At 48.0% G+C, this 13,675-nt stretch overlaps 1 non-coding gene across 1 annotated transcript; it reads left to right on the plus strand.

Moving 5' to 3' along the window:
* The first annotated feature begins 10,256 nt into the window (after positions 1-10,256).
* Positions 10,257-10,329, plus strand: TRNAR-CCU (transfer RNA arginine (anticodon CCU)). Its single transcript has one exon. It is a non-coding gene; the product is annotated as a tRNA-Arg (tRNA).
* The last annotated feature ends 3,346 nt before the right edge of the window (positions 10,330-13,675 follow it).

Below are 13,675 nucleotides of genomic sequence, written 5' to 3' on the forward strand. Positions count from 1 at the left end.
GTACATAGGGGACGAGAGGTCACGGAGAGGACGAGACGGGAAAGAGAGGGGCTTGGGGGGAGGGGCGGTAGCGGGGGCGGGCGGGCAGAGAGAGGAGGAAGCGGTGGTGGGGGGGGTCAGAGCGGTGGGGGGGTGGAGAGGGAAAGTTTGCAACGGCCAGCGAGGGACGTTGGCCCAGTCGCCAGAGAAGATCAAGGTGGGCGACGGGATGCAGGTGGGAGGCCCAGGAGTTGGTGAGGGAGGGAGGAGGAGGGGGTGAGGAGGGAGGGTGGTCGGCACGATGCTGCGTTACGATCCCGGCAACCTGGGTTCGATTCCATCTCGTGGCCAACAACACCGTCAGTGACGATTATCTGAACCAGTCCTGGGCATCCCCTAGGTCGACTCGTCCTCAAATGAGGACCTGGTGCGGTGTGTCGTGAACATCGCCATAGGGGAGACAAAGGCAGCCGGGCGTGGTGTCGGTCACCCTTCCCCTCGTGTGCCGTGCTGGCCTTTATGGGTGCTTGCCCCCCAACAGTCTGTTAAGGCTACAAGGAAGTGGGGATCTTTTGTCTTTGTTACCATGTTATTAAAATATCTTCACGTAGATTGTTTTCACTAGGAACCTGAACACACGTGATAGCTTAACGAAGTGGCTCGTCCTTATCACGTGAAACTCCACGGTAGCCAAAGAGTCTAAAAGCGTGACATTGATTTTGGAGAGATAAACCGGAGGACCCCTTGAAAAATCCACTTGAGCACAGGGACAGAGAGACGCACGGTGACCAATAAGGTCTGAATCGGTCTGTGATAAGGTAGACACTGATAAGCGGTTGACAACTATGTGAATTGGCATGTTTTGTTTCCATGACATCCTCGGTGGTCTACCGATCTGGCAATTGCCAGCGAAGTTGAGTTCACATTTAATCGGCTTCATTCTTCTGAATTGCATTGTGTTTATTGTTAATAAAGATGGATACACGTGTGTGAATCTAAGGATCTCTAAATTTGTCTACTAGCGGGTAGTATCCGGCATTGCCCGGGGGAAAAATATATTTCATAACTTGTCTTAAAAACATAACATATACATACACAAGCGTAATAAAGGTCGTTGAGACAACTCCTGGAATTCAGTATTTTTTATTAAGTTTCTTTCACAGCTTCTCACTATGTTCCTCTGCTCTATAGCTCCTTCACGCTGTTGGCAGACAACGTGAGAGAGAGGGAGAGAGAGAGAGAGACTGCCGCAGCCCGCCACGTGGCAGGCTCCGGACGTCCGCTCCAGCCACGTGGCTTTCACCTTCGTTCCTCCAAGCTCTGACCACGTGCTGTCCGTCTCTCCCCCTTTCAATCCCTGGCCCACGTGATGCCTCGCAGCCAATCCTCAGCCACATCCCTGGAACCTTCCAGAGCCCACTCTTTGGCCCCAGGACCACGCCCCTAACTCGACTCCCCATTGGTTGTGGGCTGAGGCCGGCAGAGCCAATCATTATCATCTCGGTGTAACCCATTTATCATCCAGGTGTAACCTCACATTACACAAGTGTAGGGGTGTTACGGAGGGGGTGTTATACAGTTGTGTCGGACGGTAAACAAACACACTGGGCGTGGCTATGTCTGTGCACGGGGAGGTGCTCACAGCGACGTCCGCACTGGTCAGCCTGGGGGGCTGATACGGAGCTGGGATCCCCCGCGGCCCCACCCCTCAGCGGGGGAGTTGGTATATAAGGGGGTGAGCCGGAGGGCTTGGGAGCAGTGTGTATTAAGCTTAAACCAGTGAAGAAGGAAGATCTGCTAGATAGGCCCTGGGACTCCCCTGGATCGCTGCCCTTTTCAGGGCCGACCAGGACCGAACCCAGTGGCGTGGCCCTGAGAGCCAGAGCCGATGCTCTTGTCAGAGCCGGTCTGGGGACTCCGGGCGCCGTAATCCCAGCTTAACCAGGGCTGGGTTAGCTAGCCTCCCCTAGCCCGATAGTGGAGGACCTAGAGGTAGGCTAGGTGTAGCCTAGAGCGTGACTCCCCAGTTAGACGGGTGAAGGGGCCGACACCCCTTCCAGTGCTGTACGTCCCGGTCTGTATTGTACCTGGTATGGAATAAATAAGTGTGCCTCCAACCCCGGCGTCCAAGTCCTCCTGAACATTTTTATTACACAAGTACTAAGCTATTGTGAAAGGCCGGCGTTCCATTTGACTATTTGCCCATCAACAAAATGTAAAGAGGCTTGAAGAAGTCCTGAATTAAAAAGGAATAGAAAGTGGCGGGTAGGTAAATAGTTGATCTAAAAGGTTTCCGAAAATTGTCGACCTCCCCCCCCCACCCCCTCAAAAATGTGTTTTACCCCTCCGTAGGCATATATACCTACACACCCTACATACAATAGAGTGAGAAGTATCTAGTGACTATAGTAGTATCCGGCTCTCCAATAGTATCTGTCTCTACAGTAGTATCTACTGACTGTATATTAGTATCTATTGACCCTACAGTAGTATCTACTGACTCTATAGTAGTATCTACCGACTCTATAGTAGTAACTACTAACTCTATAGTAGCATCTTCTGACTCTATATTAGTATATAGTGATGCTACAGTAGTTTCTACTGACTGCCGTAGTATCTACGGACTCTATAATAGTGTAGTGGGTTCCAGCTGAGTCGCAGACGTTCCTTTTAGAGGCAACACATGTATTTGTAACACGTAACACAAAGGGGTAACTGCCCCTTCACCAGATACAGCCGTGGGTGTTGACCACCTAGCGAACTACACTATACAGAGGAGTTACAGCTACCCTCTCACTCGGGTCTGCGACCACGTGTTGATGCCTCGTAGGACGTAGACCTTCCAGCTTGAGACGTAGAGCTTCCAGCTTGTAGAATGCAGCGACCCCGGTCCCTCCCAGGAACCCACCTTATATCCCCCCACGGGTCGGGGCTTGGTTCTTAATCGGAGTGAGTGTACTGGCAGTTTACAATGTAGACTGTAGCCTGGTTATTAAATTTGGTGAGTGTACTGGCAGTCTATAATGTAGACTGTAGCATCGCAGCTCGTGGCGATGCGTGTGTATACGAGTGTGCGAAGTGTAGCGGGTAGCGCTACGAACCTGGCGATCCGGGTTCGATTCGCGCTCGCCGGCAAACACCGGTGACGATAATCTGAACCGGTCCTGGGCCTCCCCTAGGTCGACTCAGGCTCAAATGAGTACCTGGTGCAGTGTGTAGTGAACATCGTCACTAGGGAGGCGGCCGGGCGTGGAGTTGGCCACCCACCCCCTCGTGTGCTGTGCCGGCCTTTATAGGTGCTCGCTAACAGCATTTGCCCCTACAGTCTTCATGCTGCACGGTGTGGCAGCGTCTCCCGGGGCAGCATCCCTGTCAGCTCCTGCGTGTGCACGCGTGTGTGTGTGAATGTGTGAATGTGTGTGAGTACGTGAAAGTGCGTGTGAGTGTGTGTGATGGGGAGCGGTAGTGTAGCGGTTAGCGCGCTGCGCTATGAACCTGGCGACCCGGGTTCGATTCCCGCTCACGGCTAACACCAGTGACGATTATCTGAACCGGTCCTGGGCCTCCCCTAGGTCGACTCAGCCTTAAATGAGTACCTGGTGCGGTGTGTAAACATCGCCACTAGGGAGACAAAGGCGGTCGGGCGTGGTGCTGGCCACCCACCCCCTCGTGTACCGTTCCGGCCTTCATAGGTGCTCGCTAACAGCACTTGCCCCTACAGTCTGTTCAGGCTATACGGGGGATCTTTGTCCTGGATGAATGGGTGGTGGTCGCGGGTTGCTGAGGAGATAGAGTCTGCCTCAGTGGCCCGCGATCACAAATCACTACTTAACTCCATCAAAAAAGTAACCTGCAGTGCCACACCTATTACCATCATTAGGTGAGAAAACGGTGATCCAATCTCCGACCCTCAGGAACAGGTTTGCAGATTTGCTGAGCATTTCTGTGAGGTCCTGGGGAAGGGGAAATCCCTCAGCCAGGAAGACATCATGGCACAAAGTGGGGATAACCCTGCTGAGGCTGCCGTGCCTCAAATATTGGAAGAGGTCACCCCCTGTGAGTGGCTGGCTGAGGTGCCGTCTGTTGAGGAAGTACTGAAGGCGATCCGGAGTCTGAGACCAGGAAAGGCACCGGGCAGAGATGATCTCCCAAGCGAAATGCTGAGGGAGGGTGGCGTTTGTGCACAGACTGCCCTATATGACATCATAACAACAGTCTGGACCACTGGACGGGTTCCGCAAGATTGGAAGGATGCCCTGGTGGTCCCCCTCTTTAAGAAGGGGGACCGCATAGACTGTAACAACTACAGGGGCATCTCACTCCTCAGTGTGCCGGGAAAGGTCCTGGCAAGGATTATTCAACATCGCCTTGCTAGGCACGCTGAGGAGAGGCTTGCGGAGCCCCAATGCGGTTTCAGGAAAGGGCGGTCCTGCACAGATGGCATTTTTTCTGTCCGTCTGCTACAGCAGAGGTGTAGGGAATTCCAAAAAGACCTACATCTCTGCTTTATTGACCTGGTCAAGGCCTATGATACCATCAGTAGGACTGGGCTCTGGGTTGTTCTTCGTGCTTTCGGAGTCCCTGACCCTCTGCTCACGATCATTAAGGACCTTCATGATGGTGAGCGGGCCCGGGTAAAACTACGTGGCCGGGAGTCGGAGCCTTTCCCTGTACACCTTGGGGTGCGACAGGGATGTCCTCTGGCTCCCACATTATTTAACATCTATTTTGACCGCGTAGTTCGTGAAGCCTTCAATAGCTGTACCGGGGGAATTTCCATTTGGTACAGATATAATGGGAGGCTGATCGATGCCCGGGTGCGATCAAGGGATGGCTCCCTATTGGTCAACCACGTTATGTATGCCGATGATTTGGTAATAGCTGCTCATTCAGAAGAGGAGTTGGAGACGCTGCTGCTGAGACTGGAGCGTGCCACTAAGAGGTGGGGCCTTACCATCAGCCCCACCAAAACTAAGCACCTGCCTGGGTATTTTGTACCATCGGACACTCCACCCCCACAACTCCCAATTGGTGATGGGGCAGTTGTGGAGAGAGTGGAGAGTTTCCCATACCTGGGCAGTGTGCTTATGACCGGCTCCAGTTTATCAGCAGAGGTCTCACTCCGAATCAGTCGAGCGGCATATTCTTTTCATCGGTTGCGTAACGCTGTGTGGAAGCTACCTGGTCTGTCGCTCCGCACGAAGCTTCAGGTCTTCTCGGCCACAGTCATTCCCTCCCTTCTCTACGCTTGCGAAAGTTGGACCCCCCTAATGGAGCATCTTCGCCGGTTGGAAACATTTAGGCTGGCCTGCCTACGATCCATCCTGAGTTTAACCAGGCTGGATTGTGTGAGGAGCTCACAAATCCTTGAAAGATCTGGGCAAAGTCCCATCGGTGAGCTCCTCCGGCAGGCAAGGCTGTGTTGGCTGGGTCATGTAGCCCGCATGCCCAGCCACATGCCTAAACAGCTTTTGTTCGGCCGGATCGAGGGGGCTAAACGGGCACGGCACGGGCTAGAGAAGAGATGGAGTGATGTGGTACAGGAGGACGTGGAGCTGAGTGGACTTGCCGATGACTGGTACCAGCAGTGTCAAGATCGGCCTCTGTGGAGGAGGCTCGTGAAGGACTCTACTGGGCAGTTGGAGGCAGTCGCCCTCCAACAACAACGGAGGGCAGAGGAGCGACGCTCACAACAACGAGCGGAGCGCCGGGTGGCTAAAGCACAGCAAGTTGGCACAGTAGGGGGCACAGGTGGCGCATCAGCCAGTCATCTCAGTCATCTTGGTCAGTCGACCCGTGGCACCTGGGTCTGCCCCGTGACCTCCTGCCAGCGGGCATTCGACACTTCACGTGGCCTCAAGGTGCACATGGCCTGGCACAAGCGTCGTGGTGAAGTCACCGCCACTTAGTGGCGAATGGCGATTGTTGTTGTCCGGCAAAACAACCCCCTACCTCGTTCGTGCCGGACAGCAACGCTGTGATGGGCAGTGCCGTGGGGGGAGGGCCAACTTAAATTCGCCATTCCCCTCATGGCGCTTGTAAACACCGCAGCGGCCAAATGGGGGCTCTGGTCAGGTGTGAGGGGCTGGTAATCTCTCCACCTTCAATTCATGACCACAAAGCGACCTGCAAAATATCTAATTCAGCTTGTCCCGGAGGAGCCGTGGGGACAGGCACTTATGACGTCTACTGGCCAAACCCCATTTGGCGGAGCCAGGAGACTGAATCCTTACCCTCGGGGCTCCTCCAGAAACAATAAAAAACCACTGCGGGTGGCCACGTGGAATGTTCGAACGCTCACTGCGGAGGAGAGTATGCCACCCCTCTATCGGGAGCTGGACCAGTACCGCCTGGATCTCTGTGGTATTCAGGAGGTCCGGTGGACCGGCTCAGGCTCCTGCCACCATGAGGGGTGGACAGTCCTCTTCTCGGGGCATGAGACTGCCAAACAACAGGGTCTGGCTCTTCTGAACAAAACAAGGGGTTGCGGGAGCGTGGTGGTGAGGTGTGGGAAGCTGTAAGCCCCAGGCTACTGTGGGCTCGCCTTCCCATCAACCAGAGGCGAGGAGTGGTGGTCGTGGTTACTTATGCCCCCACTGAAGACGAACATCCGTGGAGGGATGCAGGCAAGGCCGATGAGTCAGATGCCTTCTATGACCTGTCACAGGTGTTAGCTAAAGTGGCCCCTCGGGATAGAGTCATCTTGTTGGGCAACTTCAATGCCCGAGTTGGTCATGATACTGGCACTTGGCCTGCAGTGATTGCACCATAAACTCAACACTGCCCATACACTCAACACTGCACTATAGACTCAACACTGCCCATAGACTCAACACTGCCCATAGACTCAACACTGCCCATAGACTCAACACTGCACCATAGACTCAACACTGCCATAGACTCAACACTGCCCATAGACTCAACACTGCCCATAGACTCAACACTGCCCATAGACTCAGCACTGCCCATAGACTCAACACTGCCCATAGACTCAACACTGCCCATAGACTCAACACTGCCCATAGACTCAACACTGCACCATAGACTCAACACTGTCCATAGACTCAACACGTGCCCATAGACTCAACACTGTTACCCATAGACTCAACACTGCTACCCATACTCAACACTGCACCATAGACTCAACACTGTTACCCATAGACTCTACACTGCCCATAGACTCAGCACTGCACCATAGACTCAACACGTGCCCATAGACTCAACACGTGCCCATAGACTCAACACTGCACCATAGACTCAACACTGCCCATAGACTCAACACGTGCCCACAGACTCAGCACTGCACCATAGACTCAACACTGTCCATAGACTCAATACGTGTCCATAGACTCAACACTGCACCATAGACTCAACACTGTCCATAGACTCAACGCGATCTAAACCCAAAAATCGTTGATTATGAATAACATTGGTCGCGAAAGCCTACGTGTTAAACTGACGTGTCCATAGACTCAACACTGCCCATAGACTCAACACGTGCCCACAGACTCAGCACTGCACCATATACTCAACACTACCCATAGACTCAACATTACACATAGACTCAACACTGCCCATAGACTCAACACGTGCCCACAGACTCAGCACTGCACCATAGACTCAACACTGCACCATAGACTCAACACTGCCCCCCCTGCACCCCCCGCACCCCCCTGTACCCCTCCTCCTCACCCAGCAGTAGATAGAGTCTACCCTACGCGATGTTGACTCTAGACGTGGGTATTGCGCAACGCATTCCATGATTGTGAAACTTAAATCCGCACAGCTCAGCGGGAACCATCGACTATTCGCCAGAGTCGAGCCAGCCCTTGGCAAGGGGCGTGTTGAGTCAACAGGGCTGAGTCTACACGGAGCCCTGGACACAGACGCTGCTGCAGTCAAGCTGCTGGGTGCTGGCTGGGTTCTTGCTGGGCAACTGCTGCTCCACCATTGCTGTGGTGCTGGGACTGACACCTCACCAGGCAAGCCTCTCATCACCACCACCTCCACCTCATCCTCCTGCTGTGTGGGTGAGTGAGCGAGCGAGTGGGGGGTGAGTGTGTGCGTGTAGGCCTCGGCAAGGTGGAGGTTAAAGGGAAAAGCAGCGATTCTAGATTTGAAGTTTTCGTGACTGCAAGGGTTCATACTCTTAGCGGGTTGTTTTTCGGTAAAATCGCGTCGGTAAAAAAAAGAAAAAACATTATAATAAAATAAAAATACATCGACTTATTTTCACGTATTATTATTTTATTTTTCTTATTTAACCTACGTGACTTTACCGAAAAAAACTTAAGAGTAAGAAAAACAATGAGCCTACTTTTACCCTTACCCCATACTAATAATCCGATTACAGGGTAATTACTGGGGTACTACTACACGTGCACAAGGTGTATAGCGGTACATGCTGTAGGTAGAGCGCTTTGTTCATATAGATACTCTCGATGATTCCAATTTTACACGTTGTTGTTGTTGTCGTTGTTGTATCCTCAAATCTTGAAAGTCAATTTTAACCCACTTCCCAATGTGGCATCGACTGCAAACTTGGTATACTTACGTCATACTGATGACAACACTATATTCTATCATTAAAACTAAAAAAATATATATTTTAAAACATTCTTTTGGAAATGTTATGTTTCGGCTTGGGTCGAATTGTCCACGCTCAACTAACGTTGGCTGTAATTGGCCACGGTGAATGCATTTATGATACGTAGCTTGAGCGATTTTATTTACTACTACACACTAATATACACTACACTATACACTACACGCTAAACTATACACTACACTATTACTATACACTACACTATACACTACACTATACGCTACACTATACACTACACACTAATATACACTACACTATACAGTATACACTACACTATGATACGTAGCTTGAGCGATTGTATTTACTACTACACACTAATATACACTACACTACACACTACACTATTACTATACACTACACTATTACTATACACTACGCTATACACTACACTACACACTACACTAAACTCTACACTACACTATTACTATACACTACGCTATACACTACACTATACACTACACTATACACTACACTATACAGTATACACTACACTATGATACGTAGCTTTAGCGATTTCATTTCAATGTTACCATGATACGATACGTTCAATGCATGCTAAAAGTTTATTTTTCTAGCAGATAGGATTGTTTCCTGAACAAACTTCATATTAATTTGCAGTTCATATAGGTAGGCTAATAATTTACCTTGGTTTTTTTTACTTTAAATTATACTGTGCAATACAGTCTTGTAATTAATAAACACACACAGGATATAGTCTATACAGTACGCTACTGTAACTTGCTCTGTTTTGCTAGATTACCACCACCCTGTAAGACTCCTGGCTAGGCTAGAGGCCATCTTCGACTTACGATATTTTCGACTTACGATGATAGGGTCGTCGTGACACATCTCCATCGTAAATAGAAGTGATATTCAGATCGACATCACATGCCACCCTCCATCTGCACTGCTCCTTCTGCTGCTGCTGCTGAGTTCAACAACTCGGCAGAACCAGCGTCACCGCCACGCAAAGTAGAGGAAAGGTAAAACCATCATTGACATGTTTTTATAAATACATATTCAACTTAACTAATTCGTTATCTATATACAGATAACATGAAAACACGATATTGTTTATCGATATACAGATACAGCTAAACTACGTGTTATCCATATACAGATAAAACTAACTAGATTTAATCGGTATACAGATAATTGATATACTCTTAGGTTTTTTTCGGTAAAACTACGTAGGTAAGAAAAGTTATAAAATTATAATAAACGAAAAATAACTCAATTGTGATGTAATTTAGTTATTTTTCATTTATTATAATATTTTTCTTATTTTTTTCCTACGTGACTTTACCGAAAAAACCTAAGAGTATGAATCCTTGCAGTTACGAAAGCTTCAAATCTCAAAGAAAATTTCGTATTTTAAAATCCTTTATATTAAGTTCACTTGCTTGCGCGCTTATGACCGTGCAAATCTTTCGGTCGTTTTTTAACCCACTTCCCGTGATCCAATCGAGCTGACATTTTGCACACAGACTCGTTGTGCGTGACAATTTATTTTCGTGAAAAAAAAATTCCAAAATTTTCCACTTTTTAGGAAAAAAACAATTATCAACATGAATAAAACAGAGGGGACGAAAGGGGAAAAACATATATTTTTTTATTGTGAGTTTATTTAAGAAGTCTGTACATAAGCCAGGTTTTCATCATGCTACATGTAGCCCCAGTGGCCTAATGGATAAGGCACTGGCCTCCTAAGCCAGGGATTGTGGGTTCGAGTCCCACCTGGGGTTGCTGAGAAAAAGCTGTTCATTTTGTAAAATCAAAATGCCAAGTTAACGAATCTGATAATGAAAAGCCAAAATGGCGCTGTGCCTATAGAAGAGAGTTTTAAAACAGTGTTCAGTTATACTCTTTGGTTCTTTCGGTAAAGTTACGTCGGTATAGTGTCCATCATCAGATGATGATGATGGATGCTTGTGTTGATGATAGACGCTTGTGTTGAGCCCGAAACGTCGTGATTTATTTTATTTTACACCTACGTGAATTTACCGAAAGAACCAAAGAGTATGGATTCCTGAAGTCACGAAAGCTTCTAATCAAGAGAGCTTTAAACATTCTAGATTTGAAGCTTTCGTGACTGCAAGGATTCATATTCTTAAGTTTTTTCGGTAAAGTCACCGTGTAGGTAAAACATTAAAATTAATAAAAGTAAAATTTTACTTTTTTTTACTTTTATTAATTTTAATGTTTTACCTACGTGACTTTACCGAAAAAACCTAAGAATAAGAGTTTTAAACAGTGTACTTTGGTGACAATTATCAACATTGATAAAGCAGAGAATAAAAGGGGAAAATACATATCCATTTCTATTATTATTAAATCCTTTATATTCAGTTCACTTGCTTGCTTAGGACCGTGCAAATCTTTCGGTCGTCTTTTAACCCACTTCCCGTGATCCAATCGAGCTGATATTTTGCACACAGACTCGTTGTGCGTGACAATTTATTTTCGTGAAACATTTTTTCCAAAATTTTCCACTTTTTAGGGAACAAAAATTTCACTAACACAATCATATATTTTTCCTACATACAGAAAATTATTCAAGAAAACAACAAAAATGTACAATATAAACAATCATACAAAAACTGAAAACCTTATAATCCTTATATACGACTTTCCTTATATTTAATTTAAAATACCAATGTGATAAAAATTAAACTCTTACTCAAGAAAAACTGAAATGAATAATAAAATAAAACCGATGCCACGCATATAAATGATTTATAGTGAAAAACTTTGTTTTACGGGTTAATTTTTTACCTTTTAACTTTTACCTTACCTTGCCGAGGCCTACGTGCAGTGAAACCCTGGATTGTGATTAACTTGGTCTCGAGTGTTTTGCAAGATAAGCAATTAAAACAAATATATTGATCAACCAGCGAGGTCTTGCAATAGGAGAAATTTCATTGTTAAAGTCGCACAAACAGATCCCAGTGAGCTCAGCGATGGCAGTGGTTCCGTTAGTGACAGTGAAAGTAGTCCTACACAATCACCATCCTTCTCCTCCACTCATCTACTCTCTCTCATCTCCACGATTACATTTAATGGATACATTACTTTATATTACATTTAAATACAAATTTTAAAAAAGGTACAGTATTTTGTAATGTCATCATGGGACCTCCTTTGCCCGTACCAAAATATACTAATAGGTTTTTTTCCCCTTTTTTTCTGGCAACAAAACTGACACCTTTTGCAAGGTTAATGTAAGCATGATTCCTTGCAAAAGGTGTCAGTTTTGTTGCCAAAAAAGGGGAAAAACCTAGCAGTATTTTGTAACGAATAATTTTTGTATGAATTTTTTTTGGGTTGTGAAACGAATCGTCTTGAGTTTCCATTTTGTCTTATGGGGAAGTTCGCTTTGATATACGAGTGCTTTGGATTACGAGCACGTTTCAGGAACGAATTATGCTCGCAATCCAAGGTTTCACTGTACTAGTAATCCCTCGCCACTTCGCGGTTCAAGTTTCGCGGCCTCAGTGCATCGCGGATTTTTCAAACTGATTTAAAGGCCTCATTATACCTGTGCAGTAACACCATCATCATCATCATTCATCATCACATTCATCGAACTGCACAGGTCTGTCATCGTCGTCATTGTCATCGTCATTGTCGTCGTCGTCGTCATTACTGGAGTCAAGTCTCAAGATACTACTGTCATTGGTGAGTGTAGAACACCATGATACGTATCGTATGAGAGAGAGAGAGTGAATGTATAATATTAAGGTTTTATAATTAAATAGATTTAAGTAAAATCTATATATATATATAAAATCGCGAATCTGTCTGTCTGTCTGTGTGTGTGTGTCGTCGGACCATACGCAGTTTCATTGGACGGCGGTTGCCCCTGGCAACGGGTAGCGACGCCATCGCCGCTTTCATTGGACAGCGGTTGCCCCTGGCAACGGGTAGCGACGCCTTCGCCGCGGGCTGCAGTTTCATTGGACGGCGGTTGCTCCTGGCAACGGGTAGCCACGCCTTCGCCGCTTTCATTGGACGGCGGTTGCCCCTGCCAACGGGTAGCGACGCCTTCGGCGCGGGGTGGACGCCATTTTTAATTCCCCTTTAAAATAGGCGCACGCATTAACACGCGACTCTGACGTAAATTCATCAAAGTTTCACGTCCTCTTCACTCCCCCCCCCACCACAATGTGTGCAATTACTATTATAGGGTCGGTACATTATAAAATTATAGCGATTAGACTGTATTATTGTAGCGCGGGGGGGGGGGGGAACGGCACCCGTACCCAGCCTCAGCCGGGTGCCAAAATCAGGCGAGGCTGGAGGCTCTGCACGGTGCTAGGCCTCGACACCCACCACGCGACTCTGAGGTAAATTCATCAAAGTTACACGTCCTCTTCACTCCCCCGCCACCACAATGTGTGCAATTCCTATTATAGGCTCGGTAAATCATAAAATTATAGCGATTACACAGCATTATTGTATCGCGGGGGATCGGCGCGCCTCACTAAAACCCTACAACGGATCGGCGCGCCTCACTAAAACCCTACAACGGATCGGCGAGCCTCACTAAAACCCTACAACAGATCGGCGCGCCTCACTAAAACCCTACAACAGATCGGCACGCCTCACACAAACCCTACAACGGATCGGCACGCCTCACTAAAACCCTACAGCGGATCGGCGCGCCTCACACAAATCCTACAACGGAAGCGTAACGCATTGTAGTGTCGTGGTTAGCGCGCCACGCTACGAACCCGGCGACCCGAGTTCCATTCCCACTCACGGCCACCACCGGTGACGATTATTTGAACCGGACCTGGGCCTCCCCTAGGTCGACTCAGCCTCAAACGAGTAACTGGTGTGGTGTGTGAACATCGTCACTGGGGAGACAAAGGTGGCCGGGCGTGGTGAATCCAAGTTCCCGGGCGAAGCCGGGTAGTACAGCTAGTTGTATATAAAGCAATTGAGAGGAACAAGCTGTTGTACGTATGCCTCGGCGTGGCATCACACAAGGCGGGATGCTGCTGAGTGCTTCTAGATGCTACCTACACGCCTCAGTGTTAGTTGAGCTTGCGTATGCATCTCACGTGTTATTGCGGGCTGTGCTTTACC

This window comes from Lethenteron reissneri, unplaced genomic scaffold, assembly GCF_015708825.2.
Source record: "Lethenteron reissneri isolate LAM-NWPU_2019-01 unplaced genomic scaffold, ASM1570882v1 scaffold_1458, whole genome shotgun sequence".
NCBI classification, from domain to species: Eukaryota; Metazoa; Chordata; class Hyperoartia; order Petromyzontiformes; family Petromyzontidae; genus Lethenteron; species Lethenteron reissneri.